At 43.4% G+C, this 24,949-nt stretch overlaps 1 protein-coding gene, 1 non-coding gene and 1 pseudogene across 3 annotated transcripts in view; 1 reads left to right on the plus strand and 2 right to left on the minus strand.

The window, feature by feature from the left end:
• The window catches only part of LOC149439064 (palmitoyltransferase ZDHHC23-like), a 33,589-nt pseudogene extending 20,580 nt beyond the window's left edge, over positions 1-13,009 (minus strand). Inside the window, exon 1 of the transcript XR_016307871.1 lies at positions 12,870-13,009. The product of XR_016307871.1 is annotated as a palmitoyltransferase ZDHHC23-like (transcript). The remainder of the gene's footprint in view (positions 1-12,869) is intronic.
• Positions 1-24,949, minus strand: part of LOC149439062 (protein DOP1B-like) — a 657,792-nt gene that overhangs the window by 188,844 nt on the left and 443,999 nt on the right. The gene's annotated exons all lie outside the window — the stretch shown is intronic.
• Positions 15,189-15,261, plus strand: TRNAR-CCU (transfer RNA arginine (anticodon CCU)). The gene has a single exon. It is a non-coding gene; the product is annotated as a tRNA-Arg (tRNA).

Genomic DNA, 24,949 nt, shown 5'->3' on the forward strand with positions numbered 1-24,949 from the left:
AAAACAGAGGAGAAAAGGCTCAGAAAGAAATTGAATGAAGCCGCCACATCTAATGATTGGTAAGATAAAATAGATGACATTTCTGGCTTATTATGGCTTTCATTCTGCATTCCAGACATATAAATACTATAAATATAATCCGGATATACATATATATATGACACTGAAATCCTGGCCTTATCTGGGAATGGGTGTTAGTAAATGTCACTCAGTACAGTGTGGGGGGAAGGGGTCACTCAGTGCAGTGGGGGGGCTGTAAGTACAGTGTTTGTAAATCTCCCCCATTGTATGTAATTGCTGGGATGGGAGAATGGGGGGGGGGGACCGGCCACTCAATTATTGGGATACAAATCTGTCCGCACAGCTGCTGCTATTCACACACAAGGCCCAATGACTGAGACACCGGGGTACAGGGGTGTCAGTCACAGCTGTCATATCCTATGTGATACACTATGGGAGGATTTACTAAAACTGGAGGGTGCAAAATCTATATCTAATCTATCAATAAGGTTTGATTGCCAATGCAATAATGTGATAATGTGACTGCAATTATAACCCACAACATTGGTGTCAGTGGGTGCAATAATAGCCCCAGGTTTGCTGGTCAGTCACTGCAATAACATACAGCAACTATGGTGTCATTGGAAGCAATAATAGCGCTCAGCACTGGTATAAGTAGCCGTAATTATAATCTCCATCAAAATGTCAGTTGCTGCAGTATTAGCCTCAAAAATGGAATCAGTGGCTGCAATAGTGAACTCCACCACTGGTGTCATTGGCCACAACAACAGCATCCAATATTGGTGTCAGTGACATCAATAATAAACCACAGTGTTGGTGTCAGTGGTTAAATTATAACCATAAACATTGGTGTCAGTTGCTGCAATAATAGCCCCAGTATAGGTGATTAGTCGATGCAATAATAAGCCGCATCATTGGTATCAACATTAACTTCCAGCATTGTAGCAATCATATCCCTCAGTATGAAGATCATTGGCAGCATTGATAACCCCCAACATTGGTGTCATTGGCAGCAAGAATAATTTCTAACATTGGTGTCATTGGCAGCAAGAATAAACCCCAACATGAGTGTCGGTGACTACAAGAATATCCCCTAACATTGGTGTCGGTGACTACAAGAATAGACCCCAACATTGATGTCAGTTGCAGAAAGAATAGCCCGCAACATTGGTGTCAATGAAAGCAAGAATAGCCCCCAACAATAGGGTCAGTAACTGCAAGAATAACCCTCTGCGATGGTTTAAATGACAGTAATTCCAGCAGCATTGGTGTCACTGGCAGCAATAAGAAAGCCCCGCATTAGTGTCAGTGATGATAGAAACCACCAGTATTGGGGTCAGTGACCTCAACAATAAACAGCAGCACTGGAGTCATTGATAGCAATATTAAACCCCCAGTACTGGTGTCAGTGACTGCAATGACAGCCCCAGTATGGCTGATCAGTCACCACAACAATAAGCCCAAGCATTGGAGTCAATGAAAGCAATAATAAAGTCCAACATTAGTGTCAGTGACCACAATGATAATCCTTAATATTGGTGTCATTGCCAGCAATTGTAACCCCCAACATTGGTGTCAGTGGGTGCAATAAAAGCCCCAGTAGGGTGATCAGTTACCACAATAACAGGCCCCAACATTGGTGTCACTGGCAACAAAATCTTCCCCTGCATTGGAGGTCAGTTGCCTCATTAATAACGCCTATTCTGTACCCAGGAGTGCCCATTTTCCAAAAAGGATTAATTGATGGGGTGTCCATATTGCCCCGCATTTTAATTTGATGTTTTTATAACAGAAAGTAAAGGATGAGGGTTGTTTTTTGTTTAGACTTTTTCCCTTTATATAGTAAAAATTATCCCCCAGTGCCTCTGACATCCCACCATAAGAGAGCTCCTTCTGTCTGTATACAATCATATCCCATTCATTGTATGATGGAGTGATTGTCAGTCCAACTATTAGAGCCGTGTATAGTGAGGAATGGTCTGCTAATGGAGGAGTATTACAGGCTGATACAGTACATATACTATATGACCAGAAATAGGTGACCCCCCCTCCCCCTTCCAATGACTGATTTGTCTTTGTGAATTCATTCTCACACCCCCACAATAAACTGAATTTTTCAGCAGGAGCCAAGAAATTCAATTTTCAAAAAAAAAAAAACAAAGTCAGTTATTTTTCAGTAGCAGCCAAGAAATTCAAATTAAAAAAAAAAATTCAGTTTTTTTTCAGTAGCAGCCAAGAAATTCAAATTAAAAAAAAAAATTCAGTTTTTTTTCAGTAGCAGCCAAGAAATTCAAATTTTCAAAAAGACACGTCATCTATTATTTCAGCAGCAGCCAGGAAACAAACTGGCTGCCAGCAGATTTGAAATCTGGCAGCTACAGGGTTAACAGTTTCCGGTTGTCACGGCAACCACAGTCATCTGACCAATCAGTGAGGGAACCTCAGGATAGGCAGCGCTCAGCAGATGCAGCTCAGATCGTGACTGACCTCTGAAGGAGTAGGAAGCGATTGCACTTTATCTTCAGCATTGCTCATCATTCAATGATGCCTCGCAATAAACACACCAGAGATCATTTTCAGAACAGAATCCAGAAGGAACCAGCACAGGACACAGCCGCACAGCCCCAGGTTAATGACCCAGAAATGGGTGGGCATAGGACAATGAAGAACCAATTCAAGAAAAATAAGAATGTTGGTTCTCTGAACACCAACCAAGAGAAACCAACACAGGACCGCCAACCAGCCGCACAGCCCCAAATTATTGCCCCACAAAAGAGTGTGTGTGGGCAATTAGGTGGGGGGCTTAGGGCAGCTCCACACGGACTGCTGCTCATTCAACAAAACACCAGGAAAGACAGTAATAGTAAGTAATTGTAATAGAGAAATATAATGAAAGCACTGTAGGACAATATATGTCACCCACATATATACAGTGGGGATCGAATGTTTGGGCACCCCAGCTAAAAATTTGTATTAATGTGCATAAAGAAGCCAAGGAAAGATGGAAAAATCTCCAAAAGGCATCAAATTACAGATTAGACATTCTTATAATATGTCAACAAAAGTTAGATTTTATTTCCATCATTTACACTTTCAAAATAACAGAAAACAAAAAAATGGCGTCTGCAAAAGTTTAGGCCCCCTGCAGAGTTAATATCTTGTACTGCCCCCTTTGGCAAGTATCACAGCTTGTAAACGCTTTTTGTAGCCAGCCAAGAGTCTTTCAATTCTTGTTTGAGGTATCTTTGCCCATTCTTCCTTACAAAAGTCTTCCAGTTCTTTGAGATTTCTGGGCTGTCTGTCACGCACTGCTCTTTTAAGGTCTATCCATAGATTTTCAATTATGTTGAGGTCAGGAGATTGTGAAGGCCATGGCAAAACCTTCAGTTTACGCCTCTTGATGTAATCCCCCGTGGATTTAGAGGTGTGTTTAGGATCATTATCCATTTGTGGAAGCCATCTTCTCTTTAACTTCAGCTTTTTCACAGATGGCATCAACTTACCATCCAAAATTTGCTGAAATTTTATTGAATACATTTTTCCTTCTACTCGTGAGATGTTCCCTGTGCCACTGGCTGCAACACAACCCCAAAGCATGATTGATCCAACTCCATGCTTAACAGTTGGACAGAGGTTCTTTTCATTAAATTCTGTGCCCCTTCTTCTCCAAACGTACCTTTGCTCGTTCCGGCCAAAAAGTTAAATTTTAACCTCATCGGTCCACAGAACCTGTTTCCAAAATGCATCAGGCTTGTCTATATGTTCATTTGCAAAGTTCAAACGATGATTCTTGTGGTGAGGACGTAGAAGATGTTTTCTTCTGATGACTCTTCCATGAAGACCATATTTGTACAAGTATCTCTTTATAGTGGAATAGTGTACCACAACTCCAGTGTCTGCCAGATCTTTCTGGAGGGATCGTGCAGTCAAACGTGGGTTTTGAATTGTTTTTCTCACAATCCTGCGAGCTGTTCTGTCTGATATTTTTCTTGGTCTTCCAGATCTTGCTTTAACTTCCACTGTTCCTGATGACTGCCATTTCTTAATTACATTCCGAAAAGAGGATATTGACATCTGAAAACGCTTTGCTATCTTCTTATAGCCTTCTCCAGCTTTGTGAGCGTCAACTATTTTCAGTTTCAGTTTTCTAGACAACTGCTTAGAAGAACCCATGGTGCTGATTGTTGGGGCAAGGTCAGATGAGTCTGGGCATTTAAAACCTTTGAGATTGACATCACCTGGTCTTCCCAGACGATGATTGAGAACAATCCATGACACTGGTAGGTCTCAGCTTGGCAAAGGGGGCAGTGCATGCTATAAATTCTGCAGGGTGCCCAAACTTTTGCAGACGCCATTTTTTTGTTTTCTGTTATTTTGAAAGTGTAAATGATGGAAATAAAATCTAACTTTTGCTGACATATTATAAGAATGTCTAATCTGTAATTTGATGCCTTTTGGAGATTTTTCCATCTTTCCTTGGCTTCTTTATGCACATTAATACAAATTTTTAGCTGGGGTGCCCAAACTTTCGATCCCCACTGTATAGTATATACACTGGGGTCACTGCTATATACACCTAGAGGGGTCACTGCATAGAGTAGGGAAGTGTTAGAACCCCTGTAAGGTCCCCATTAGGGAGACACCCTCTCCATGTGTCCTGATCACCAATGTCACCAGGATGGAAAGTGATGAAAGATCCACCAGGGCAGAAATAGAGGGGAAATCTGAAGACAACTGAAATCTGAACACCTGAAACTCCCCAACCTTCCTCTTTTCTCTCTTTTTTCCCCTTTCCTAGACACTCAGGGTTTCTATTTTGCCCCCATCATCCAGAAAATGCTCACCGGTATGCTTCGACTGTTAGGTACTGCTGCTTGGAGGGCGGGGCAAGGTGACTTTCACCTTCTGAGGTCTGTGTTTCACTCCCCACCTCCTAGTGGCTCTGTACCTGCCAGTTTGTGCCATCTTCTTGGTATGTAAGCATCGGCTATGTTCCCCTATATAGGTCTCCCTCCACAATGCAGGACATGTTTGCGGTGGAGGCTACGGCCCTCAGCCTATAAACACTGCGCGTTATTGTGCTGGAATCTAGTCTACGCCTTTATTGACGTCCTTTATCTTTCTTCATGATTCACATTTTACTGTTCAGGAATATTATTAAGCATCGTCTGTCATGTCATACTACTACATTTTGCTGCATACCTTAAAGAAAGAATTAGAAAAAAAAGTAAATGCTGGCACTCATCCTTGGGCTTGTAAATCTTCCTTATTAGACACCCAGGTAAAAGTCACAGGTGCCACAATGCTGACATGTTTCAGCCACAAATGGCCTTACTCATAGCAAGCTGGACAATGGGTTAGCTTCATTATTTATAACCTCCCACCTAAAGGCGGAATCTATTCCAGCTGGAGGATAATTGAACCAAACCACAAAATGCAAACATTACAAAACCTATATTAGCACACAATCCAATCAGTAGCCACATAGCATGATTATAGAAAAACAAAAGGTTTAGTCTAGCCTAAGGCAAGGCTCACACCTGTGCATTTTGCAGTGTGCTTTCAGAGTAGCAGAAACGCACTACACTCCATTTAACATGATTCCCTATGGGTCACGTTCACATCTGTGTTCTAACAGGTGCGTTTATATTCATTGTTGATTCATAGGATGTGGTGCTTGCTCATGTACCCACCTTCCCTTTCATATGAGAATGGGAGAAAGAGTGAGGTGACAGGTATGAGGAGTGAGGTGACAGGTATGAGGAGTGAGGGGACAGGTATGAGGAGTGAGGGGACAGGCATCAGGTCAGAGGTGACAGGTATGAGTAGTGAGGGGACAGGTATGAGGAGTGAGGGGACAGGCATCAGGTCAGAGGTGACAGGTATGAGGAGTGAGGTGACAGGTATGAGGAGTGAGGGGACAGGCATCAGGTCAGAGGTGACAGGTATGAGTGAGGTGACCTGTATGAGGTATGAAGGAGACACACAGACCTGACAGGCAGCCCACCTGTACACTAAAGGATTGCATATGGCAGGCTGCTGCCCCCATCTCTGCCATTCTCACCATTGTCAGGGAGCAGTCATGTGGACAGATGCTCTGGGCTCTGTATGGAGGCTGCAGCAGCAGAAGAATATTCCCTTTATTTTATCATTGAGTGTCTAGAACAGGGGTACTCAAACTTTTGAAAAGCGAGGGCGTATTACGTGATTTGGTAACCGGTCACGGGCCACGATGAAAGTAAATGGTTCAGAATTTCGAATATTTTATTTTGAATAGCATAATGAACAATTTTCCTCCTACAGCCACTGAATGCAGGCGGGAGGGAAAGGAGGAGAAGCCGGCTTTCAGGGGTTGCAGGAGAAAATATAGAGAGGATCAGTTGCTGTATATGCCGCCCCCGCAGCCTCTCCTGTCCAAGTGTAAAACAGAATATGACCGGGAGACTGCACGGGCCCCCTGAAGCATGGGTTGAGGTCGCCATTGTCACCCCTAATGCTATACCAATGGTTGGGTGGGTGGGGGTGGTAAAAACATGTCAACTATGGGGTTTTACTGCCCCCAACCAACAAATGTAAACTTATCTTACTGTCTAGAGCCCCTTATAAGGCTGCTTTCACACTGATGCGGTGCTGCTTTCCTGTGGATTAGCTGAGCTTTGACATACACTTCTATTATGTCTGGCAGCTGCGGGGCATTCAGGAGTTTTGCTGCACTTTCAGAAAGCACACCAAACCCGCAGGATTAAATGGAAGTCTATGGCCCAATGCAGCTATCGCATAGGGAAGTCCCAGGTGCACTGTGCTGCACCCATGGATCAGTGTGAAAGCAGCCTAAAAGTTGTTAATTCTCATATTGGTACTAATATGCCCATTGCAAAATCAAACAGTGTATGTGATTTTTAATACACTGACCTTTTCTTCCTCTTCCAGCTTTTGCTGGCATCGTTCCCCAGGCTGTTAGAAAGGTCCCAGGCGAAGGTTCCAGATCCGCCTCAATGCATTCTGATGCTCTGGGATGGCGGGTCAGCAGACCCAGATCGTGATCAACGGGTTTTCGACCCCAGGCATGCACTTCCCTGGTTTGAGGTTGAGGGCCACATCGAAGGGCTCTGAGGGCCACAGGTTGAGAAACCACGGTCTATAAACACAGCTGTCCACAGGATTCATCCCCCTGCTCTGTAGCCTCCTCTCTATTTGTTCAATTATATCATTTTATTGAGGGCACTACATATTTCTGTCTATAAAGCATTACTAAAGCCCTAGTACAACTGCTGAGATAAAACCAATATAAAATATTGGAATTATTAATTAGGACAGGTAGAATGGTGAAATTACATTGAGAAAGAGAAAGCGTAAATCACAAGCATACCAAGCAGGACGCACAGCCTGCGTATGTAGTGTAGCAAATCAATGGTCTTTATCACCAGGATCTCAGCACAGGATTTCTAGCATTTGGTGTATACATGGTTATTTGGGGTGAATTCTTAATTCTCAATGAATAACTTTAACTTACATTAGTCCTGGCACAGAAAGCCGTGCACTGAGAATGGACTCCCAGGGCCCAGAACCCCCACATTGTCCATGTATAGAATTCCCATACAGAAAACCAGGTGACACAAGATCATTTCCAGAACACTGATGACATTCACTTACCGATGTGAAATCAAATGCATTCAAATGTCCACAGTTTCCATGTAACTTCAATAAATGATGTGTAAATAGCAGGAATTAAAAATAATTGTTTTTTTTCTTTCTCCAGAAAAAAAAAATGACAGCAAAAGAAAGCAATATTCAGAAACTCCAAAGTCCAGCAATTGGACGAGCACACTCAGCAGTGCCATGGAGGATGACTCACACCGACTATCCCTGAAAAGTTTCACTTTCCATAAAGTGCTTGGAAAGGGGGCCTTTGGGAAGGTGGTGTTGGCCTCCCATGTCACCTCTCAACAGAAGATGGCCGTGAAGATCATGAAAAAGAAAATGCTACTTGAATGTGACCCCATTAATTGTACTACAGAGCGTGATATACTGGTAAAGCACAGGAACACTCGGTATATTACTCATCTATTTGGATCGTTCCAGACAGAGGTAAGTCTTTTCATCTTCCAGCTTTTTCATCTTATTCTTGTACTGTGCTCCCCTACTGACCCAGACCCCCTAAAATTTATGTTCTGGAAATTACTTCTTTGGGAGTAAAATCTTATACAAGGATAAGCCTCCCCCCTTCCCCCGATGATGGTCCTGAGGCCTATATTATTATTTCAGGTACTTATATAGCGCCGTCAATTTACGCAGCGCTTTACATATATATATTGTACATTCACTTTAGTCCCTAACCCTCAAGGGGTGTACAATCTAAGGCGGCCTATCAATTAGTCCTTCAGCCAATGAGTGCTGAAATGTGAGTGGCGGAGGGGAGCTCCACTTGTGTCCCACACCAGGTTTTTCTGAGGGCTCTGGCTGTAGTCGGGGAAGCAGTAGAGGTAAAAGCAGAACTCTAGAGCGCCTACTACAAGGCTGGAGGTTGGTGAAGTAAACTGTACAGAGTAGAGGTTTTCTTTAAAGAAGCCATTTACTGAGAGGCTGCCATAGCTGATCTACTTTTGAAATTGCTAGTTGCCTGGCTGCCTGGGGCCTCGAAAATTAAAGTCACTGAGCCAGAACCAGTCTGCAGCTAAAAGGACTGGAGAAGGCAGGCTTCTGGATCTACATGGGACTTCCAGAATGGTGACCAAAGTACTGAAGTGACTGGATCACCCTAACAGACAGACAAAACTAGTATTGTGATCAGGATAGTCCAGCCATGGCAGCCTTCGTATTTTCTCTGTTTGCTTTTCCCAATCTCCTGAAGGAAGATTCCACATTGCATTGTCTGCCGGTGTGTGTGCGCCTTCGTATATTCTTCCACAAAGTGAAATTTTACTTGTCTCTAATGTAACCTTTATCTCTTATTTTCATACAGACTCATGTGTTCCTCGCCATGGAATTCCTGAGTGGAGGGGATCTTCGGGACCTGATAAAGACTTCAGCTCCACTCGCCTACCAACCCATAAGGTAAGTTCAATGACAGGGCTGTGATGGAATCAGGGGTGGCTGACCACAGAGCACAGGCAGTGACACAGCCAGGCCCCTCCAACTGAGCCTCGTCCATCCATACCCCTATGTATTATAGGGGGAAATCATCTTTACCTTTTTATTGGTCTTTAATGATTTTGAATGCTAATTCATACTTTTCTTTTTTCCTTCAGATTTCTAACTGCTGAGATTCTTTGTGGCATGCAATTCCTGCATGCTGGTGAAGTCATGCACAGGTATGTATCGGATTAGCTGACTAACAATCACTCCTTGGCTTCTGGTATCTTTTATTGAATCAGGAAGACATTCCACCAGAGTTCCCAGTTGTGTTGCCTCCTGTAAAGTCGAATGAGACTTTACAAGAGGCAACACATCTGCTGTAGAAGTCTCCCTGCTCATGCCATATTCTGCTTAATGTAGAATTTATACAAAATCCAGAAAGAGGAGTGAGAACGCCTCATAATAAATATAGCAGGTGGGCGGAGCTGGGAACCTAAGAACAGAGAACTTCCTGTAGATGGATATAAAAGAAGCCAATGTCCACCCATCAATGTTCACTCTTCCTTGTATAGATGTATATTTGTATCTTTTCTCTCTTTAATAAAATGTGGGATATAAAGAGATAATTGTTCACTTCTTTTCTTCACAGAGATCTCAAACCTGATAACATTCTCCTGGACCATGCCGGACACGTAAGAATTGCTGATTTTGGCTTGGCTAAGATGAACGTCAACAAGTCCACTATAATCAGTGGATGGGCAGGTACAGCAGCATACATGGCTCCAGAGGTAAGATTCATATTCTCCTGATATTAGACTTTACTGTAATGTTTTTTATGGGATATAGAGAAGACATACAGGGGGCTCCCCTTTCATTTGATGGAGAATTCCTCCACTGGACCCCCGGTTGCTTTCAGTGGCTGTCCAGACCAGAACTATATCTAATAAAAGGTGGGAAGTTCTGAGAGTTGCAACAGTGTTGGAGCGTCTTTGTAGAGGACATTGATGGCGGGTGTAGATGGATGGATCTGTCCGCCCGATTCACACATACAAATGGAATAAAAGCTTCAGGAATGGCTCACCTGCTGTACTCCTTAACTGTAAGGCCTCTTGCACACGGGGGGGGGGGGGGGGAAGAAATCTGAATATAGATGCACTGTTGTCTATGGAATCATGCACACAGCTGTGACTTTACATGCATATACATGCTTATATTGCAACACTGGCATTGAAGGAGAATTTACACATGTATACGCACGTTAGGAACATTTTACTCAGGATCCTTCTGTCAACAAGATCCTGAGAATAAACACCAGTAAATGATTACATCCATGTGCAACTGGCCTAACATGGTGAGCGCCTGTGAACACTGAGCTACTGGGGTCCGTACACCTTTATCTTTCTCCTTTAATATGCACAATTAAAGTGTACCTCTAGGCAAAACCTTCTTTTCATTTTTGGAAAGAGTGGAGAAAAGTCAGACCCTCTCTCAGGTTTTTATTGGTGGCCTCATTGGGGAGAAAAAGGTTTTGGCTATACGTAAACTATAAAGCGGTATTAAACCCCAAACAAAAAATGTCATATATTGCAGTTTACCAATCATTAGATGTGGTGGCTGCATTAGTTTCTGTTTTCACCTGGTAATCAGGCCAGTAACACACCTCCTGTACTACAGCGCCCTACTCTGGATGAACGAGCACAGGGGTCATCATTGTACAGCAGCATTGTCAGTCTGGGGAGACGGGAATGTTAGATTGACTAGCAAATTTAGATAAACTGAAACCAAACTCCAGCTCACACTACAGTTACAGCAGTTTTGTACCTTTTGGGACAAAGCTTATACATAAAAAAATAAAAGCTGAACATTGTAAGCAGGGCCGTGGATAAGGGGTACCACCAGTCCTCCTGTACAGGGCTCAGACCAGCAGGGAGGACTAGGCAGCTGGGTGAATCGGATGTGGGCAGGGAGGGTGATCGACATGGCAAGGGGCTATTACTGGAACCGATCCCCTGAATGGCTCTCTCTGCATTAGCTGAAAGCTGGCTTCTACTCCTCTCCTTCCCACTAGCTTTCAGCTGCTGCAGAGCGAGACATAGAGAAAATCAGTCCCAGTAATCCCCCCCTTCCTGGTGCACGCGTCACCCTCCCTGTGCAACATTCTTTTTCCCCTTCTGTCCAGGCCAACCTTTGTGCCCCCACCCCCGCAGTGCTGCCGGCTTCCCTCCTCTGATACCCACTGGCAGCTGCAAGCACTTAATAGGATTCTTCAGGATTGAGAGTGGAGGAAGGGTCTGGTAAATATGTCACATTTACCAGCCCCTTCCTTTCCTAAATGAACACAAGGAGTGACTGGTGCTGATCACTCATTGTGTTCATGCATAACTGAAGCATAGTAAACTGTTTTGTTTTTTTTCTGGGGGGGGGGCTGTCAGTTTGGCTGTATGGGGCCCCGTGGTTTCTAACAGCAGCCCTGATTGTAAGCACCCCTGTCAGTGGGAAATGGTTTGTAACAACTCTCGAACTGCTACATCTGAAGAACAGCTTGTTTTTTCTTTTTTAAACAGACTCACAGCCAGGATTAGAAGGTGAAAATAATGAAAAGAAAGCATAAAAAAAAAATAATGCAGCCATCACATCTAAAAATGTGTAAACTGCAGTATAATAAATGTTTTCTTTTGGGTTTAATACCGCTTTAAGCCCCACCTCCAATACTCAAAAGCTCCACCTTAGTTTTATTAATTTTGAGCACAATTTTAAGATTCCTGGAGTCTTCATACATCACATATGTCAGCATGGAGTCTCCTCTGTCCTCTGCCTGGCCTAGGAATATTCTCATCCTTTTTTTCTCCCCTTATGTTTCTACAGGTTGATGGAGATTTGCCATACACCATCACAGCAGACTATTACTCCTTGGGAGTGATAGTATATGAGATGGCGTTGGGTGTGCGGCCATTCGACGATGAAATACACAAAGAGGACTTGTTGAAGAAAATCACCATTATGAACCCTCATTATGCAGCTGAATTGGATGTTCACCTCCATGATCTCATACATAACGTGAGTATATACAGCTTTACCTTCATTTAACAGACAAAACCTTTTCTATAGACCTAGTTAGGAGTTCAGGAAACATGATTGCATGGGAAGAACGCCAGTCACCACTCCACTTGGAGCTGTGCTGCAGTTACCAGCAATAAAATGCAGACATGCTGAATTTTATTGCAGCATTCCAAGCTGGATCGCATGTCAATATACAGCTGTGCAGCACACCACGCTGCTGTACAGTCACACGAATGAAGTGTCAACTTTGTACACTCTGCACACTTCAAATAAAGTTCATACAAAATAAGGCAGCTGTGTGATGTGATGAAATGTGCACCACACCGCCCACTACTGCCAGTTCACTGCAGCCAGAATGGATGGCTGCTGGACACTGAACAGCTGTGCTTTGGTGTGCTACAACTTTCTGTTGCTGTGTGAATGGGCCCTTCAATTTCTGGAGACAATCCTTATACAGACAGCATATAGAACTCCCCTGGGGCTGCCATCGGTGGAAGAAATAATCCTGGCAGTTGTAGAATGAATAGAAAGATCATTTTTATACATTCTTCATAACAATTCATTGTGCACTCTATTGTGTAATATTATAAAAAAAATACCCTTAAAGCGGTAATAAACAGCAGACAAAACAAAACAAACAAATAATTCCCCTGCAAGGTAATGTCCTAATGTGCTGGCATGCATTGTACACTAGCACATTATGTAAAACTTACATTAAAACGAAGCCCTCCAGCGGCACGCTGTCACCCCTGTAGAGGCTTCCATATTCACCCGTCTTCCTTCCGGGTTCGTGAGCTCCGGCCTTCTGACAGGCTGGGTCGTGATGACGTCACTTCCGCACATGCACACGGGAGTCCCGGGCCACAGCACACCGCTCTGAAGAACGGCACGGGTATAAAAGAAGAGAGAATATCTCCTAAACAGTGCACGTTTAGGAGATATTCATTTTACCTACAGGTAATCTTTATTATAAGCTCACCTTTAGGTAAAATTAAAAAACAGAGTTTACAACCACTTTACAACCTCTAATAAGTGAACATGACACAAATAATCCAATCAGGACATAGTGGCGGGTTTACAAGTAAAATCACGGAAGCTGAAATATGTCACTGTTAGAATCCAATATTACAATGGGGAGTTCTGTGGGTCACATATTGTTATTGTTCTCCAGTGTTTCTTATCATATTTCTTTCTTCTTTACAGCTCTTATGTCGAGACCAGCACACGCGGGCAATCCTGGTACGGGACATCAGACAGCACCCATTCTTCAAAACGATTGACTGGACTGCGGTGGAACAAGGAAAGTCACCCCCAGCATTTACTCCAAAACCAGTAAGTATACGAATAATGGAGGGGTCCATGTATGTTGGGGGGGAGGGGAGATTTTTAGCAATATCTAATGTTTATTTTTGTACAGAATTCTAACATTTTGTCACTTGACCTGGGGACTCGTCTGAATGAATTCTGTTTATTATTGGTCTTTAGCACTGCAAAGGTGTCAGGCGCACAGCTTAGACCTGCTTAATTTTACTTGGTGATCATGCCAATAACACACTTCCTGTCCTAGGGTGACAACACTGACTTACTGTACCAACGGAGAAGAAGTGTTGTCATCCTAGCCTGATTAGAACTACAAACACCTTCACCTCTCCTTATCTCCATTACATAGAGGGGATTGCTTTGTAGTTCACAGACAAGCTGAGAAAGCTGAAAATGAGAAGGAAAATGAATGCAGCCTCCACATCTAAGAATTACTTGGAATAAATGACATTTTTATTCTTGGCATTAGATATACATCAAGGGGGTGTTAATGCAGTGTAATGCTTCTTCAGATCGCTAGAGGGAGCTGGGATGAATGATCCCTCTTAGGATACAGTGTTGCACATCGAGGGTTGGGGGTCACCAAGCTTTGTCCCCAATTTCTGTATTAGTCAGAATTATTGTTGAATGTTCTTTGTTCTTTTTCTAGACTCTGAATCAACCGGAAGAATTTACTATGAAGATGGAGGAATTGATGGCCCATAAAGACAGAGAGATTCCAAAAAAGGGAAAGCATGTATTCAAAGACTATTCCTACATCAGTGAAACGCTAAAGAAGGAGCTAAGGGCATCTCTCCACCAACAAAATCAGGGGGCCATGAATCTGCATCGAAAGTCAAAAAATATATTAACGTGTTAAGTCATAACAACAAAAAAATCTTCACCAGCAAGAAAATGGCGAAATCTGCTAGTATCCATCGCACACTAACCCCTTCACGCCGGCGCCTCGCGGCCCTTTAAGGGGTTTCTGACGCTCTGAGGCGGGTGGGGTTTAGGTTCATGTGACTGCCATGATTGGCTGTCATGACAGTCACATGATCAGAAAGGTCCCAATCGCAAGGAGAGATCGGGACCTTTCCATGGTACTCCAACTCATGCGCTGGGAGCACGCAGGGTGCATGCTCTCAGCATGTTTGTTTACAAATGGTACTCAAATATGCAACCGCTCGGCGTCAAGGCCCAGCCTAGCCTGATGACTCAGGGATGAACCGATTGCCTTAGGGGGTCAGGAAGGAATTTTTTTTCCCTTTGGAGACCATCTGACAAAGGGGGGGTTTTGCCTTCCTCTGAATCATCAGAGAGTTTAGGAGTCTGATAAGGCAGCACCTCTGAGGAGTCAGAGGATAAGACTGACTTATCTCCAATAGAAAGAGGAGTGCATTATGCACAGGGCACAGAGTTCAGGAGTGCATTATGCACAGGGTTCAGGAATGTGTAACCCACAGAGTGTAAGAGTTCAGGAGTGCATTATGCACAGGGTTCAGGAGTGCATTATGCACAGGGTTAAGCCCCGTCTCCGTTCTGACCTCACCTGCGCCCCCCATGGACTTCCACTATGTTCAAATAGATAGACAGACAGACAGATACACAGATAGACAGACACAGACAAACAGACAGATAGATAGATAGAAAGGCAAATTTAAAAATTAATAGATTATAGATAAAATTAAAGATCATAGATAGAAAGAGAGAGATATAGCTGGATAAATAAAGCTCCGGTGGCCTAATGGACAAGGCACTGGCCTCCTAAGCCAGAAATTGTGGGTTCGAGTCCCACCTGGGGTGATATCTTGCTTGTCTCTTTTACCAGGACGAGGGGAGGATGAAGAATAAAACCATCCAGGAGGAGACCTATTTCTCTGTGCTTCATGTGACAGTCCTAGAAGTTCTCTTTCCTGACACCTTAACAATATACAGTTGTGTTCAAAATAATAGCAGTCAGACATCACTAACCTGATCAATTACTGTTTTTGGTAGAAACGATATTTCTACATGGAAAATAATTTACTAGCAGGTGTAGTAGAGTAATAGAAATCCAACAGACCCAACAGTCATGACATGCATGTTGCTGATTCTGCGTAATTGAATCACTAATTGAAAGGGGCATGTTCAAAATAATAGCAGAGTGGAGTTCAATTAGTGAAGTCATTCATTCTTTGAAAAACAGGTGGCAATTATTGCCCTTATTTAAGGAAGGAAGGCAGCAAATGTTGTACATGCTGGTTACAGTGCATTTCTCTCTGAAATTCTGAGGAAAATGGGTAGTTCCAGACATTGTTCAGAAGAACAGCGTACCTTGATTAAAAAGTTGATTCGAGAGGGGAAAACATATAAAGAAGTGCAGAAAATGATAGGCTGCTCAGCTAAAATGATCGCAAATGCTTTAAAATGGCAACCGAAACCTGAAAGACGTGGAAGAAAGCAAAAAACTACCATTCGAATGAATGGAAGAATAGCCAAAATGGCAAGGACTCAGCCAACAATCAGCTCCAGGAAGATCAAAGAAGGTCTATAGTTACCTGTGAGTACTGTTACAATTAGAAGACACCTATGTGAAGCCAAGCTATCTGCAAGAAACCCCCGCAAAGTCCCACTGTTGAAAAAAAGACATATGCTGAAGAGGTTACAATTTGCCAAAGAGCACATTGACTGGCTAAAGAGAAATGGCGCAACATTTTGTGAACTGATGAAAGTAAGATTGTTCTTTTTGGGTCTAGTGGCCGGAGACAGTTTGTCAGACGACCCCCAAACACTGAATTCAAGCCACAGTACACTGTGAAGACAGTGAAGCATGGTTGCACAAGCATCATGATATGGGGATGTTTCTCATACTACGGTGTTGGGCCTATTTATCGCATACCAGGGATCATGGATCAGTTTGAATCCATCAGAATACTTGAAGAGGTCATGCTGCCTTATGCTGAAGAGGAAATGCCCTTGAAATGGGTGTTCCAACAAGACAACGACCCCAAACACACCAGTAAACGTGCAACATCTTGGTTCCAGACCAACAAGATTGATGTTATGGAGTGGCCAGCCCAATCCCCGGATCTTAATCCAATAGAAAACTTGTGGGAAGAACTGTGGAATGTAGTCCAACCATCCTGGGTTGGAATACCTGTTCACAGGTGCCAGAAGTTGGGTGACTCCATGCAACAAAGATGTACAGCAGTTCTCAGAAACAGTGCTTATACAACTAAATATTCATTAAGTGATCCAAAGGAAAGCAAAATCTTCAAACATTTTTCAGTTTATATAGTGAATGTTGAGTTTGCATATTTTTTGAGTTTTTGCATATTAAAGTTATACCAGCAAGAATTAGTCTTTATGTAGAAAACTATGATTTAAATCAAGCCTTACTGACTAGTGATTTAAATTGTGATATAAAAACAGTTTGAATTAAATCAAATCCACCCTGATTGGAGTAATTGACAACAATAATAAAGTCCAACATTAGTGTCAGTGACCACAATGATAATCCTTAATATTGGTGTTATTGCCAGCAATTGTAACCCCCAACATTGGTGTCAGTGGGTGCAATAAAAGCCCCAGTAGGGTGATCAGTTACCACAATAACAGGCCCCAATATTGGTGTCACTGGCAACAAAATCTTCCCCAGCATTGGAGGTGAGTTGCCTCATTAATAACGCCTATTCTGTACCCAGGAGTGCCATTTTTACAAAAAGGATTAATTGATGGGGTGTCCATATTGCCCCGCATTTTACTTTGTTGTTTTATAACAGAAAGTAAAGGATGAGGGTTGTTTTTTGTTTAGACTTTTTCCCTTTATATAGTAAAAATTATTCCCCAGTGCCTCTGACATCCCACCATAAGAGAGCTCCTTCTGTCTGTATACAATCATATCCCATTCATTGTATGGTGGAGTGATTGTCAGTCCAACTATTAGAGCCGTGTACAGTGAGGAATGGTCTGCTAATGGAGGAGTATTACAGGCTAGTACAGGACATATACTATATGACCAGAAATAGGTGACCCCCCCCCCCCTTCCAATGACTGATATGTCTTTGTGAATTCAGTCTCACACCCCCACAATACACTGAATTTTTCAGCAGGAGCCAAGAAATTCAATTTTTTTTAAAAAAAAAGTAATTTATTTTTCAGTAGCAGCCATGAAATTAAATGTAAAAAAAAAAAGTCAGTTATTTTTCAGTAGCAGCCAAGAAATTCAAATTAAAAAAAAAGTCAGTTATTTTTCAGTAGCAGCCAAGAAATTCAAATTTTCAAAAAGACACGTCACCTATTATTTCAGCAGCAGCCAGGAAACAAACTGGCTGCCAGCAGATTTGAAATCTGGCAGCTACAGGGTTAACAGTTTCCGGTTGTCACGGCAACCACAGTCATCTGACCAATCAGTGAGGGAACCTCAGGATAGGCAGCGCTCAGCAGATGCAGCTCAGATCGTGACTGACCTCTGAAGGAGTAGGAAGCGATTGTACTTTATCTTCAGCATTGCTCATCATTCAATGATGCCTCGCAATAAACACACCAGAGATCATTTTCAGAACAGAATCCAGAAGGAACCAGCACAGGACACAGCCGCACAGCCCCAGGTTAAGGACCCAGAAATGGGTGGGCATAGGACAATGAAGAACCAATTCAAGAAAAATAAGAATGTTGGTTCTCTGAACACCAACCAAGAGAAACCAACACAGGACCGCCAACCAGCCGCACAGCCCCAAATTATTGCCCCACAAAAGAGTGTGTGTGGGCAATTAGGTGGGGGGCTTAGGGCAGCTCCACACGGACTGCTGCTCACTCAACAAAACACCAGGAAAGACAGTAATAGTAAGTAATTGTAATAGAGAAATATAATGAAAGCACTGTAGGACAATATATGTCACTCACATATATATACTATATACACTGGGGTCACTGCTATATACACCTAGAGGGGTCACTGCATAGAGTAGGGAAGTGTTAGAACCCCTGTAAGGTCCCCATTAGGGAGACCCACCCTCTCCATGTGTGCTCATCACCAATGTCACCAGGATGGAAAGTGATGAAAGATCCACCAGGGCAGAAATAGAGGGGAAATCTGAAGACAACTGAAATCTGAACACCTGAAACTCCCCAACCTTCCTCTTTTCTCTCCTTTTTTCCCCTTACCTAGACACTCGGGTTTCTATTTTGCCTCCATCATCCAGAAAATGCTATCCGGTATGCTTCGACCGCTAGATACTGCTGCTTGGGGGGCGGGACAAGGAGACTTTCACCTTCTGAGGTCTGTGTTTCACTCCCCACCTCCTAGTGGCTCTGTACCTGCCAGTTTGTGCCATCTTCTTGGTATGCAAGCATCGGCTATGTTCCCCTATATAGGTCTCCCTCCACAATGCAGGACATGTTTGCGGTGGAGGCTACGGCCCTCAGCCTATAAACACTGCACGTTATTGTGCTGGAATCTAGTCTACGCCTTTATTGACGTCCTTTATCTTTCTTCATGATTCACATTTTACTGTTCAGGAATAATATTAAGCATCGTCTGTCATGTCATACTACTACATTTTGCTGCATACCTTAAAGAAAGAATTAGAAAAAAAGTAAATGCTGGCACTCATCCTTGGGCTTGTAAATCTTCCTTATTAGACACCCAGGTAAACGTCACAGGTTCCACAATGCTGACATGTTTCAGCCACAAATGGCCTTACTCATAGCAAGCTGGACAATGGGTTGGCTTCATTATTTATAACCTCCCACCTAAAGGCGGAATCTATTCCAGCTGGAGGATAATTGAACCAAACCACAAAATGCAAACATTACAAAACCTATATTAGCACACAATCCAATCAGTAGCCACATAGCATAATTATAGAAAAACAAAAGGTTTAGTCTAGCCTACGGCAAGGCTCACACCTGTGCATTTTGCAGTGTGCTTTCACAGTAGCAGAAACGCACTACACTCCATTTAACATGATTCCCTATGGGTCACGTTCACATCTGTGTTCTAACAGGTGCGTTTATATTCATTGTTGATTCATAGGATGTGGTGCTTGCTCATGTACCCACCTTCCCTTTCATATGAGATTTTGTGTGAGGTGACAGGTATGAGGAGAGAGGTGACAGGTATGAGGAATGAGGTGACAGGTATGAGGAGTGAGGTGACAGGTATGAGGAGTGAGGGGACAGGTATGAGGAGTGAGATGACAGGTATGAGGAGCGAGATGACAGGTATGAGGTATGAAGGAGACATACAGACCTGACAGGCAGCCCACCTGTACACTAAAGGATTGCATATGGCAGGCTGCTGCCCCCATCTCTGCCATTCTCACCATTGTCAGGGAGCAGTCATGTGGACAGATGCTCTGGGCTCTGTATGGAGGCTGCAGCAGCAGAATAATATTCCCTTTATTTTATCATAGAGTGTCTAGAACAGGGGTACTCAAACTTTTGAAAAGGGAGGGCGTATTACGCGATTTCATAACCGGTCGCGGGCCACGATGAAATTAAATGGTTCAGAATTTTGAATATTTTATTTTGAATAGCATAATGAACAATTTTCCTCCTACAACCACTGAATGCAGGCGGGAGGGAAAGGAGGAGAAGCCAGCTTTCAGCGGTTGCAGGAGAAAATATAGAGAGGATCAGTTGCTGTATATGCCGCCCCCGCAGCCTCTCCTGTCCAAGTGTAAAACAAAATGTGGCCAGGAGACTGCACGGGCCCCCTGAAGCATGGGGCGAGGTCACCATTGTGACCCCTAATGCTTTACCAATGGTTGGGTGGGTGGTGGTAAAAACATGTCAACTGCATTCTGATGCTCTGGGATGGCGGGTCAGCAGACCCAGATCGTGATCAACGGGTTGTCGACCCCAGGCATGCGCTTCCCTGGTTTGAGGTCGAGAGCTACATCGCAGGGCTCTGAGGGCCACAGGTTGAGAAACCACGGTCTATAAACACAGCTGTCCACAGGATTCATCCCCCTCCTCTGTAGCCTCCTCTCTATTTGTTCATTTATATCATTTTAGTGAGGGCACTACATATTTCTGTCTATAAAGCATTACTAAAGACTTAAGTACAACTGCTGAGATAAAACCAATATAAAATATTGGAATTATTAATTAGGACAGGTAGAATGGTGGAATTACATTGAGAAAGAGAAAGCGTAAATCACAAGCATACCAAGCAGGACGCACAGCCTGCGTATGTAGTGTAGCAAATCAATGGTCTTTATCACCAGGATCTCAGCACAGGATTTCTATCATTTGGTGGACACATCGTTATTTGGGGTGAATTTTTAATTTTCAATGAATAACTTTAACTTACATTAGTCCTGGCACAGAAAGCCGTGCACTGAGAATGGACTCCCAGGGCCCAGAACCCCCACATTGTCCATGTATAGAATTCCCATACAGAGAACCAGGTGACACAAGATCATTTCCAGAACACTGATGACATTCACTTACCGATGTGAAATCAAATGCATTCAAATGTCCACAGTTTCCATGTAACTTCAATAAATGATGTGTAAATAGCAGGAATTAAAAATAATTGTTTTTTTTTATTTCTTCAGAAAAAAAAAATGACAGCAAGAGAAAGCAATATTCAGAAACTCCAAAGCGCAGCAATTGGACGAGCACACTCAGCAGTGCCATGGAGGATGACTCACACCGACTCTCAATGAAAAGTTTCACTTTCCATAAAGTGCTTGGAAAGGGGGCCTTTGGGAAGGTGGTGTTGGCCTCCCTTGTCACCTCTCAACAGAAGATGGCCGTGAAGATCATTAAAAAGCAAATGCTACTTGAATGTGACCCCATTACTTGTACTGCAGAGCGTGATATACTGGTAAAGCACAGGAACACTCGGTATATTACTCATCTATTTGGATCGTTCCAGACAGAGGTAAGTCGTTTCATCTTCCAGCTTTTTCATCTTATTCTTGTACTGTGCTCCCCTACTGACCCAGACCCCCTAAAATTTATGTTCTGGAAATTACGTCTTTGGGAGTAAAAACTTATAAAAGGATAAGCCTCCCCCCTTCCCCCGATGATGGTTCTGCGGCCTATCAATTAGTCCTTCAGCCAATGAGTGCTGAAATGTGAGTGGCGGAGGGGAGCTCCACTTGTGTCCCACACCAGGTTTTTCTGAGGGCTCTGGCTGTAGTCGGGGAAGCAGTATAGGTAAAAGCAGAACACTAGAGCGTCTCCTACAAGGCTGGAGGTTGGTGAAGTAAACTGTACAGAGTAGAGGTTTTCTTTAAAGAAGCCATTTACTGAGAGGCTGCCATAGCTGATCTACTTTTGAAATTGCTAGTTGCCTGGCTGCCTGGGGCCTCAAACATTGAAGTCACTGAGCCAGAACCAGTCTGCAGCTGAAAGGTCTGGAGAAGGCAGACCTCCGGATCTACATGGGATTTCCAGAATGGTGACCAAAGTACTGAAGTGACTGGATCACCCTAACAGACAGACAAAACTAGTTTTGTGATCAGGATAGTCCAGCCATGGCAGCCTACGCATTTTCTCTGTTTGCTTTTCCCAATCTCCTGAAGGAAGATTCCACATTGCACTGTCTGCCGGTGTGTGTGCGCCTTCGTATATTCTTCCACAACGTGAAATATTATTTGTCTCTAATGTAACCTTTATGTCTTATTTTCATACAGACTCATGTGTTCCTCGCCATGGAATTCCTGAGTGGAGGGGATCTTCGGGACCTGATAAAGACTTCAGCTCCACTCGCCTACCAACCCATAAGGTAAGTCCAATGACAGGGCTGTGATGGAATCAGGGGTGGCTGACCACAGAGCACAGGCAGTGACACAGCCAGGCCCCTCCAACTGAGCCTCGTCCATCCATACCCCTATGTACTATAGGGGGGAATCATCTTTACCTTTTTATTGGTCTTTAATGATTTTGAATGCTAATTCATACTTTTCTTTCTCCTTCAGATTTCTAACTGCTGAGATTCTTTGTGGCATGCAATTCCTGCATGCTGGTGAAGTCATGCACAGGTAAGCATTGGATTAGCTAACTAACAATCACTCCTTGGCTTCTAGTATCTTTTATTGAATCAGGAAGACATTCCACCAGAGTTCCCAGTTGTGTTGCCTCCGGTAAAGTCTGCTGCAGAAGTCTCCCTGCTCATGCCAAATTTTGCTTAATGTTGGATTTATACAAAATCCAGAAAGAGGAGTGAGAACTCCTCATAATAAATATATCAGGTGGGCGGAGCTGGGAACCCAGGAACAGAGAACTTACTGTAGACAGATATAAAAGAAGCCAATGTCCACCCATCAATGTTCACTCTTCCTTGTATAGATGTATATTTGTATCTTTTCTCTCTTTAATAAAATGTGGGATATGAAGAGTTAATTGTTCACTTCTTTTCTTCACAGAGATCTCAAACCTGATAACATTCTCCTGGACCATGCCGGACACATAAGAATTGCTGATTTTGGCTTGGCTAAGATGAAAGTCAAGGAGTCCACTACGATCAGTGGATGGGCAGGTACAGCAGCATACATGGCTCCAGAGGTAAGATTCATATTCTCCTGATATTAGACTTTACTGTAATGTTTATTATGGGATATAGAGACATACAGGGAGCTCCCCTTACATTTGATGGAAAATTCCTCCACTGGACCCCCGGTTGCATTCAGTGGCTCTCCAAGCCAGAACTATATCCAATAAAAGTTGGGAAGTTGCAGCAGTGTTGGAGCGTCTTTGTAGAGGACATTGAGGGCGGGTGTAGATGGATGGATCTGTCCGCCCAATTCACACATACAAATGGAATAAAAGCTTCAGGAATGGCTCACCTGTAAGGCCTCTTGCACACGGGGGGTGAAAAAAAAGAAATCTGAATATAGATGCATTGTTGTCTATGGAATCATGCACACAGCTGTGACTTTACATGCATATACATGCTTATATTGCAACACTGGCATTGAAGGAGAATTTACACATGTATACGCACGTTAGGAACATATTACTCAGGATCCTTCTGTCAACAAGATCCTGAGAATAAAGATCAGTAAATGATTACATCCATGTGCAACTGGCCTAACATGGTGAGCGCCTGTGAACACTGAGCTACTGGGGTCCGTACACCTTTATCTGTCTCCTTTAATATGCACAATTAAAGTGTACCTCTAGGCAAAACCTTCTTTTCATTTTTGGAAAGAGTGGTGAAAGGTCAGACCCTCTCTCAGGTTTTTATTGGTGGCCTCATTGGGGAGAAAAAGGTTTTGACTATACGTAAACTATAAAGCGGTATTAAACCCCAAACAAAAAATTTCATATATTGCAGTTTACCAATCATTAGATGCAGTGGCTGCATTAGTTTCTGTTTTCACCTGGTAATCAGGCCAGTAACACACCTCCTGTATTAGAGCGCCCCTACTCTGGATGAACGAGCACAGGGGTCATCATTGTACAGCAGCATTGTCAGTCTGGGGAGACGGGAATGTTAGATGGACTAGCAAATTTAGATAAACTGAAACCAAACTCCAGCTCACACTACAGTTACAGCAGTTTTGTACCTTTTGGGACAAAGCTTATACGTAAAAAAATAAAAGCTGAACACTGTAAGCAGGGCCGTGGATAATGGGTACCACCAGTCCTCCTGTACAGGGCCCAGGCCAGCAGGGGGGACTAGGCAGCTGGGTGAATCGGATGTGGGCAGGGAGGGTGATCGACATGGCAGGGGGCTATTGCTGGAACCGATTCCCTGAATGGCTCTCTCTGCATTAGCTGAAAGGTGGCTTCTACTCCTCTCCTTCCCACTAGCTTTCAGCTGCTGCAGAGCGAGACATAGAGGAGATCGGTCCCAGTAATCCCCCCCTTCCTGGTGCACGCGTCACCCTACTTGTGCACCATTCTTTTTCCCCTGCTGTCCAGGCCAACCTTTGTGCCCCCACCCCCGCAGTGCTGCCGTCTTCCCTCTTCTGCCACCCACTGGCAGCTGCAAGCACTTAATAGGATTCTTCAGGATTGAGAGTGGAGGAAGGGTCTGGTAAATATGTCACATTTACCAGCCCCTTCCTTTCCTGAAGGAACACAAAGAGTGATTGGTGCTGATCACTCACTGTGTTCATGCATAACTGAAGCATCGTAAACTGTTTTTTTTTTTGGGGGGGGGGGGTCTGTCAGTTTGGCTGTATGGGGCCCCATTGTTTCTAACAGCAGCCCTGATTGTAAGCACCCCTCTCAGTGGTAAATGCTTTGTAACATCTCTCGAACTGCTACATCTGCACAACAGCTTGTTTTTTTTAACAGACTTACTGCCAGGATTAGCAGGTGAAAATAAAGAAAAGCATAAAAAAGAAAACTAATGCAGCCATCACATCTAAAAATGTATAAGCTGCAGTATAATAAATGTTTGCTTTTGGGTTTAATACCGCTTTAAGCCCCACCTCCAATACTCAAAAGCTCCACCTTTGTTTGATGATTTTTTAGCACAATTTTAGGACTCCTGGAGTCTTCATACATCACATATGTCAGCATGGAGTCTCCTCTGTCCTCTGCC

This window comes from Staurois parvus, unplaced genomic scaffold (assembly GCF_062004578.1).
Source record: "Staurois parvus isolate SC_StPar_1 unplaced genomic scaffold, SC_StPar_1.0 ptg001162l, whole genome shotgun sequence".
Classification (NCBI taxonomy): domain Eukaryota; kingdom Metazoa; phylum Chordata; class Amphibia; order Anura; family Ranidae; genus Staurois; species Staurois parvus.